This window comes from Haliaeetus albicilla, chromosome Z, assembly GCF_947461875.1.
Source record: "Haliaeetus albicilla chromosome Z, bHalAlb1.1, whole genome shotgun sequence".
Classification (NCBI taxonomy): Eukaryota; Metazoa; Chordata; class Aves; order Accipitriformes; family Accipitridae; genus Haliaeetus; species Haliaeetus albicilla.
In genome coordinates, this window is record NC_091516.1 from 70,642,024 (window position 1) to 70,652,101 (window position 10,078).

Sequence of the window (10,078 nt, forward strand, 5' to 3'; positions counted from 1 at the left end):
TTTAAAGTGACTACGGTATGATTTTTTAACTTTTTCTCTGCTGCGGACCTTAATCATCCTGTTGGTATTTTGGATATTTTCTCTTTGTCTTCTGGCATTTGAGTAAGCTTTTAATGTTAGATCTTATTCTGAAGTTTCCCTATAATTTATGTTTCTCTGTCTCCATGTGGATGGCATTTGATCTGAGAAAGGAGAACATTTACTGACTCATTAAATGACTGACGCTGGAAATGAAGAAGCTTTTCATCATGTTTCCTTAATGTATTTTTGTGTAAGCCACAGCTGTGTTTTGTTCTAATACACTAGTAACATATGTAAAGCTTAAAAAAGTGTCTTATTTACTCGTCTGAAACAATACAGCACTGTGCTTGACAGAGTAGAAGAAAAAAACTTTCTTTTTTTTTACTTGAGGTAGCAGATAAACACAGATATTTCACTTATAAAGTATTACTTTATCAGACTTCTCACCAAAATCTGTTATAGCCCCATGTAGGAGTTACTGGTGACTGCAAAGATGAACACAACATTCAGAGCAATGTACACAGGCAACTCCACATCTACACTGTACGCTTAGATCAGTATTAGAGCTTTCTGAAAGAAACAACCTGAGGAACTTGATTATTGGGGAATTGCAGGTGTGATACAGAACTTCATGATTTTCAATATGTCAAAGCTAGCCTACACAAATCAATAATAAAAGAACCATTACCATCTAAAGATTGTTTTATCACTCTGTGAAACAAGGTTGGAGACAGCCCAGTCTTCATCACAAAAAAGACCAAAACAAGTGACTTTATTTAGCATCAGTTGTTCTCTCCAAAGTGTCTTTGGACATTGTTCCTTTGGGAGCATTTTACAGACGAAAAAAAAAAAGACACTTTCTGAATTAGCATGGGGATGACTGATAGTCATCTCAGGAAGTGATTTGTGGGTTTAGGGTTTTTTTAATAAAAGATCTTAAAAAAAAATCCTACTACAACATGCAGGCAAATTAGGCAAATGTATTTTGCCTAAATTAAAGGTTCAGTCAGATGAGATTCGAAAGCGTAGCTCAGATTCAGATGTCATTAGTCTTCTGTGACTCCAGATGAGGAAGACAAAATGAAACAAGAAATAGGAAATTCAGTGTTCAAGAGGCAGAATCCAATGAAAAAGGAGCGGAGAGCAATAAGACTAGAGAGTAACATGAAGAATCTGTGGTAGGATGTTAGTAAGAAGTTAAAAAGGACAGGGAAAGAAGGAAGATATTGGATAATTTGTGGGGTGAATTTCTAGGAAAAGGCAATATAAAATTAAGATGTGTCTAAAACCCTAGAGCTTCTATAGCAAGAATAATTGCAGTCAGAGATAACTGACATTGGCATTGCTTTTGCCCAGTGTTCCACGACGTCTCTGGGAACAGCCATGCATCGGCGGCAGACGGAGCAGCTTCCGACGGCTAAGTCCCCCTTACGTCTGGGTGGGGGGAGAAACACGAGTACACCTTACACACACGCAGGCCGTTTTACACACTGGAAACTATATATATACACACATTGGATCCATAGCTTTATGGACAAGACTGGGGGTTCTTCACTGTAAAATGCAACGGGCCTCCTTTCAGTCTTATGTAAATTACTCTTTAAAAAGCTGTTCCTTGTATGTACAAGGAACAGGATGCAAAAAAACTGATTTCTGTCACATATGTGAAATGTGTTTCTGGATCTATTTAGTACATATTCCACAGGCTTGCCCATTCCTGAACAATACATACTTGATCTGCTAAAATGAATCTGATTTTGTCGGACCAAACCTATCTCCGCAGTACTCATTAGGGACATAAAACATACAGCAGCAGACAAAAGTGGAACTTCTGATGTAGATGTAAATGCAGCGGGGACACTCTTAAAAATACAGTCCTAAGTTCATTCTGCTTTGATTGATTAAAGATCAATATTAACCTGACAGAATGCACATGAGGAAATCAGTAATTAAATACCTAACTAGTAGTGCCTGCATCTGTAGCCAATAGCCAATGTAAAATGGCCCATGTGAAATGCAGGTGTCATTTCTGATAAAGAGAATCTGCGATAGACAACAATAACATGGAAATGGGTCCCTGTGATTACCTAGACTCCTGGAAAGCAAAAACTTTACGGTCCTGCTGGACCAACTCAATTTTCCAACTATATTGCAAGATTTTTCCTTCAGGTGATGTCTGCATTCCCTATCTCTAATTTAGACCAAATGCTTTGAAACAACTCACTGTACTTTCGGTATCCTTTCAGTGGACAAAGACACTCACAAAATAATAGGTATTTCCCTTGTATATAATATTGAATAATACAATTTTGACCTTGGGGGTTTTTTTTATTAATAACTTCAATATGAAGCTCATAACAAATACAGTGTTTATGGGTTTGATTTGATCGTTTGCTTTCACTGTATATTTTTGGATGTCAGCTTTTTCAAAGTTCATAAATGCATTTATTCAAGTTACATGGCAGAGAGAGAACTTCTGCATATCAAGAGGGAGTAACAAGCTTCAAAGGTAAGCTAGGGTTACCTTAAATGACAACATTTTTACAACATTGATAAAAGACATAGTAATTTGTGGCCAGCTACTTGAGAGCCAAGTTCAATAAAAGTGCCATCTGGTGCACAGGTTCCTGCACAAGACCAAACAAAAGTGATTTTTGAGGGATTGCAAAGGCATCCACAGCGCAGAAGCCAGATGGCAAATTTAATGTTCATCGACAGACAGATTTTCAGAGCTGTGAGTGCAATGTCATGTTTTTGGGGTACTCTTTTGCATTTGGACTTTTAAAACAACAGATGCAAGCAGTAGTAACTTGTTATCCAATTACCTGCTTGCACATGCAAACTTCTGAAGAAATGTATAGGAGATAAACATCTTATTTTCTTTATTTTGAATTGAACATTGAAAATCTCAGGCTGGTTGTCTACCAGCTCATATTTGCACACACTTGAACTGCATATGCAACTATTAGCATGTGTAAATGCCCAGACTGCAGGCCACATTGAGGGCTGAACCCAAAAAGTACAAGTCTGAGAGCTCTGGAAAATGAAGCCGCTGTTGAGCAACAGAACTGCTACAATTTGGGCAACAGGACTATAAACTTTTTTTGAGCTCCCATCCATTTGAGGAGGACTTCTAGAAAATGGGAGACTTTATGGACCATTATTAATTCCATTAGCCACCTGTTTATCCGCTGGAGCTTGATTATGAATACAGTTCACCCGAAGCTCATTTTGTAAGTATTTAATACCTCTAAATGTTAAAATTATTTTTTGTTTAGTATCTTTTCTACAGTGTATACATTGGAAGGAATGTGTTCTTATGACGGGGAGATCCTTTTTTCAGCAACATGAAATTAACACTAGTCCTTTCAAACGGTAGCAATCTCATACCACAAATAAATTACTTTCCCCTTATTACTGTGAGCAATTGTCATCTGAGTTTATTACTCTCAAACTCTCATTACCCCATCACTGAGACTAGGCATGGCTCTTGGGATTTTTCCACCAAGCAGAATTTTTCAGGAAGCTGATCTGTGTCGTGGAAGTGGCCTACAAGCGACTGAAATCATACCTTTATGAAATCCAAGTAGCCTAACATACAAAATGCGTGCATCATTTTGCATGTTGAGTCCTGGCTATGTACCTTCTCATGTGAGCTTGTTTCATAACATGCAGGTAACTGCAAGCAAATACATTCTAAAATGCAGTTTTTAACCCAGAATTTTGTCTTACACAATCAAGAATCGGTGTACCTACTAAGGTTCAACACCTGTTTTCCTTCATATGTTGTTAGAACTATAGCTTACCATTCTTCGTACTCATTACTGATCGCAGATGGCTCCTCGTCAGACAAGGCTAACTAACTTCTTGTCTTGTACAAGAAGGCACCAATAAAAGGTAAAACCAAAGTAATTGTCTTTATGTTTAAGCAACTGTTGTAATTACTATATGTTTGTCACATATGCAATTAAAAGAGCAGGATTTTTACATCTGTGAATAAATGTGAAACAGACTCAGTCTGAAAATGAAGCTGTAAAACCTTTTAACTTCTGGCTGAACAATTTTTTGCACCAGGGGATACTATAAAGCCTCAGAAAGCAGTACTCAAGCGCTGCTGAAAGTTTCTGGCCCATTCCCATCTGTTGAATTATGAAGTGCCATGGAGCTGGGCTGATGCATCCTGAGTGTTTTACTGGGGCATGTCGCAGTTGCAGTAACTCACACTTACTTTATGGAAGGTGATTTGATGTTTTTATAAGGTGACGGAATTAATAGAGGTAGCTCTGCCTGACGTTTTCCTTATTGATTTTAAGTATCTTAACAACAGCACACAAAAATACAAAACTATTTCCTGCTTCAAAACATCAGCATTTCAGAATTTATGCTGTCTTTGGGAGCCAATGAGGTATCTCTGTTTATCTCTGTGTATCTCTGTATAGCTGATGCATTGCAAATGAAAAAATTTAATAAGTCTGATTTTCCCCTATATTTTGTTGTAATTTGTTCTCAGCAAAAGTAGAGAAGATGCAAAGAAGACTCTCATACTGTTGAGGTTTCTGCTGCATGAAATGCAGCCAGGTGGTACTGCAAATGAACAATAATTTGGGTTTCAGGTTTATAGTGTGTTCACTAGAAGGTCATAGCAGATGCCAGAGCATTTCTTTTATTTACCTGGTCCTGGGAGATAATACTGAAGAAGTGGGGGTAGTCAAAGAGGAGAGGAATTGTCCCTCTAATCTGGCAGCAGCCTCATAATTCAATTCAGGTACAATAATTTTCTGCAGAACATAAAAGTCACTTTGCTTGTAAAGATATTAAAAGAAAATTTACCAGTTATTCAGCAGCAGAGTAAGTATTCCCAACCCTTGTCTGCTACTTTGCAGAACAGCATTCTTATTTTGATCAAATAATTTAAGAAATCCCTTTTGCCTAGAAAGTTATGATCAGAGAACTTCAGCTGGAAAAGCAGAAATTTAGAAAAAGCAGAGTAGCTGAGAACAAGGAGTTCAAAAGAAAAAAGTGTATCTGTGCAAGATGATCTGTTTGACATAGTAGTCTGAATTGACATCATCCGTAATGGGAACATTCTCAAGTGAAAAAAATTAACCTTTATTTTGAAGCAAAGTACTACCTCTTGAATATGATAAATAGCATATTATTTGTCTATTATTTATATAAAGGCACATTTTTTCCACTAAATGTGTGGCATTATACCCATATATGTGTGTGCATTTATACATACACAGAGTAAACCCAGAGCTCAGAAGTATTTGCCTGTGTTTCCCCTACTTTGTGCCATGTTTTCTGCTGAACAGGGACCAGTTTTGAAGAGAACTGAGGAGCAAAACTGTTGTCTGATGGCTGTGCTGCGTGACAAATCAGTCCCACACCTTTCCCTGGGAAGGGGCACTCCTAATTATGCAGGCTACTTGTGGGAGGACTTTGTAATTATATACAAAGCCAAAGTAGCTGGCATTTAGAAAACGAGCATGGATCCTCTCTTTTAGGACCAACTGAATTTGGTTGTGCTACAGGAGGCTTCCTTGGCACCCATTCTTTTATGGACTTTGTAAGGAAAGAAGAAATTACTGTGTTACTTGAAAGATTTTCCGCACCTTATGGTTTGCACAGGAAGCATTTGGTCTTTCAAGGTTAATACGGTGCTGCCCTTTCTGCTGTTATAGGCTGAGTAGTTACAGGATGATAAACTGCCCCAAAGGGATTTGTTCCTTCTGCCGGTTCCTGCAGAGCAGCGTGGTGACCGTGTGTTTTCCTTCCTTTGGACCATCGTGGGCAGATGTGGGCTATAACAAGCATTCAAGGGTACATATTTGTGTTGAGCTATAGCTCTACCTTACAGCACAATATGCTCTTCCAACAGCATCCCAAAACAGGAGAGCTGAGCAAGCTGCCTTCATCCTCTGATACCCAAATTCCTCCCGTGATGATGCGTTCTTACCCACATTGTAAGTGCTCTCACTGCCCACATACCTTTTCCATCATTTCACTCCCACTAATCCTTTCAAGCACTGTGATTACTCTCTGCCTTTTTCTGTTTATTCCTTTCTGAGTGTTATTTCATTTCTCTCATTCACTCTTCTTTTGACTTGTTTGCTTTTTCAGAGTTGTCTTTGCCTTTTCATTTCAAGGGAAATCAGAAATTCTGTCTGATTCAGTCCTACAGTCTGTCATACCACATTTTAACTCTGAGTGGCAGATTTAAGAAGTTTAAAGTGTCAGAACACTTTAGGGAATATTATGATGAAAAGTAAAAAAGTAAAATCTATCTAAGCAACACTTGCACATTTCTGTGCTTGCTTACGCTACATAGATATTTAAAGAATTTTTTTCAAAAGGTATTCCATTTGTTTCTTACTTGTGACAGATGTGGCGTTTTTCTTGGTTATTTTTTCTTCATCCTTGAAAGTACCCATGAGAAACCCAGTCATTGGTGGGAAATTAGGAATTAGGCTTAATGATTTCTCTTCCATAATGAGCTCTTTTTATGTGATTTTCTCAAAGAACCAGTGACAACAGCTGGTCAAAGAGTTAATTAACCATAAAAAAATTAATTTTTGTCTAATGAAGTTGATGTGAACATTTTCAAATAAATCAAAAGGGCTAATGGATGACTGAACATTGCTGGAAATCATTTGGTGCATAATGCATTCCTGAAATGGAGACTACAGTCTATGAAACAAATTGATTAAAAACTATTCAGTTTTATTTAAAATACATGTACAAATAACTACAAGCAAGGATCATAGGCAACTACTGCAACATTCATTTTTGTAGACTTTGTGCTCTTGAAGGGTGGTTGGTGTGCGCTGTTTACATAATGATGTGCAGAGCCATACCATGATGCACATGCCTGATCGCTTGACCTTGAGGCATTTAACTATACGCTGGCACATACAGAAGACTCATCCAGAAGAATTTTAGGGTCACCTTCAGCCCGGGGAGTGCCAGGGAGAGCAGCGCTGTTGAGTCCCACCTGCATTTCCACATGCCTTCATCAAACCAATGTATTCTTGTTTCCAAAGGTCTCGTGGAGGCTTGTGTTATGGTACCCCGGAGATACGCTGCCGTATCCTACGCTTCTGTTATTTTTTAATAATACGTTTCTAAATTCAGTGTTTGTGAAGAAAAACTTGTACATATGCCCCAAAAAGTATCGCATCTACTGAGGAGTCACAGTGTCATCAGTAAGCCCCAAAATAACTACAGGACACAAGAACACTTCTTTTTGTTTACTTTTTCTTGCCTTGTGCTGCAATATGGGTTGGAGGTATATTCTTACTAACACTGTACTTTAAAGGGCTTTAAGGATACAGCATCCTCCATCTCTGACATTTTGGGTTAGTGGTAATACTACCCAGGGGTAATACTACTGATGCAAAACATCTGAGTTGGAAGATGCTATAGACTAGCAACTTTCCTCTCTGAAAAAATCGCTTGGCAGGTTGTTCAGCTGGCCTGAAAACTGTTTAGGAAAAAATGCAGTATGAGTAAGTAAAGATAATGTTCTTTATCACTGATCACAAGGAGTGGGATGCTGAAGTATGCCTAGTCTGTCATGACCCTCATCTGCTAGCCTCCAAAGCTAATTAATCCACCTGTTTCTGAGACACTCATGGTTTTAAACACAAAGAATAAAACAACAGCTTGTAAAATTCATGCTCCTTGTGACATGCATAATTTTTATTTTTAAAGTAAGAAAGACTGACCAACTAGTTTCCCCAAAAGAGAACCATAGATGGATATGAAAGTCCATATTCTTCCCTTTTATTCTAAGGTTTACAGTAGATTTTTCTAGCTTGCTCTTTCTATTGTCTTGTTATTAGTATGGATTTCCAATGGAAAATGATGGTGTGGAATAGAGCCCATAAAAGCCATTTATCTGCCTTTCACTTTGAGCGCTTTAATAAGCTGGTGTGCAGATCCATTTCTCATTTGGTTTCATTAATGTACAGAAAGCTGACCTGTATTCTGTTCTGTTACAATATGAGTCCTTAGACTTGCAGTAGGCTTTCTGGGGCCATGCATGTTTTAATTAATGTAACACTTACTTCATAGGGATGTTGAGAGGCTTAATTAATTCAGTGTTCCACAGTCAGGTGGAAAACAATGAGTAATCACAAAATACTGCCAAAAATTATTTTGTCCAAAAGTTGATGGCTGTGTCTACTGGGAAAAGGACTACATATTATCAAAAAATATAATGTGAGTACATGATACCATAAGAGGAGACTGTTCTGTATATCACTAAATTCACTCCTACAAAAGTAATTCTGCAACAGGAACCCACATCCACATCTTTCCCACCTGAAAAAGCCCTGCGACTTTCAACTGAGATCAGCAATAATATGTGTGGACAAGGCAGCAGATTTTGCTTATTTAATAAAAGCAGACTGTCACATGCTGAGAAAGCCTGCTGTCCACATCCATCGTTACCACCACTTTGCAGCTCCTGTAATTAGAATTCACAGGGGATTGTTTACAATTGCCGCTTCCTTGCAGAGACCTACATAACCTGCCATCTACCGAGATCTCCAGACTGCGCAGCCGGCCTGGATGTGGGCAGCAGGCAGGATGATGCTTGTTTGGGCTAAGTCAATATGACATTTCTCTTAGCTGAATTCAGGTCAACCTGCACTTCAGGGTTAAGCCAAGCTGGAGGACAATAAAAGTAGCAATAATCTGGAGGAATTTCTAGTGAGCTTTAATGCGCCTCCTCTCTTGTTGCAGCTGATGAAACCTTCTCAGACATCTTCAGGCATTCATCTGAATTAATAATATGATAAATGACATTTTAATGCAGGACCTATTTTCCTTAGTGAATATGCACAATGGTACTCACTGTCTTGTTACATATAGGAAGATAACCATACCCAATATCTGCCTAAATGTGTGGCCCCACCACCTGACACCACGCAGTTTGGCACAGCATAAACAAGCCATAAAAAAGACAACTCCAGTCCTTTACAAATTTCCTGTATAGAATATTGATCAACTTATAAGGAGGTGTTAAACCATGAAAGAGTTTATGAGTCATTTTGTGCCTGGAATGCATCAACGTTCAAATTCATTTTGAAAGTAGTTCTCCACGTTTACTGTCATCGTAGCTTTGGAAAGTCACTGTCAGGTGGGAAAAAGTAACATAGCCCTCTCTCTTGTGCTTTTCACTGGGAATTAAAGGTTACCCCAGCTGTCCTAGCAATGCTTATTGATGGGAATGGGAATATGTGGGCTCTTCCTGAGTGGCAGAGGAGGCTCCTGACTGCCTTTGGTTATGTCCTGTGTGACCTTCTGAGAGAAACAGATGGAAAGGGATGCCAGATCAGTGGCCTCCACAAGTCTAGAGGAATCCACCATCAATTTCTTTTGGAACAATAGTTTCACTGAAAAGTTGTTTGACACGTGGTAAGTAGATTAAATATCCTAGATTTTAGGGAAAATGGTGTTTACTTAGTAATGCTTAGCAAAACATCAGAGAGGATTAGTAATAAACACCTCCATCTGAATTGACTACATAATACCTACATCTTTCTGATCTTCATAAGCCGATGATCTGTCATTGACAGGGACTTAGATGTTCAAAGCAATGTAATAGAAATGGCATGTCATTAGAAGAGCTAAATAACATTATCTTCATTACACTGTATATTATATATACTTCAGCATATCTTTTTGTACAATAAAAATATTAATTCATATTTACAGCATGTTTCATGAATTTCAACAAAAATCAACTAAAAAGACAGGATCTTCTGAAGCAGTATTTATAAGTGCAGCAGAACTTCATATGATTTACACAGCAGCTTTTTCTTCCTCTGGATAATATTGCATAATTCTTGTTAAGCATCACTATGTTCAGCCAGAAAGACCTATAAATGGAAGAACAATGTGAAATCAATACACTCAGAGGTGTCTCCTAGGAGGCTCAAACAGTCATTTCTGTGTTCTGAGGAAGGTTGATATTTTTGATACCCATATCCAACTCTGGCATTTTATTTTTCTGGAACAGGGACAGGATTTGAGAGGTCTTCTTTCTTCT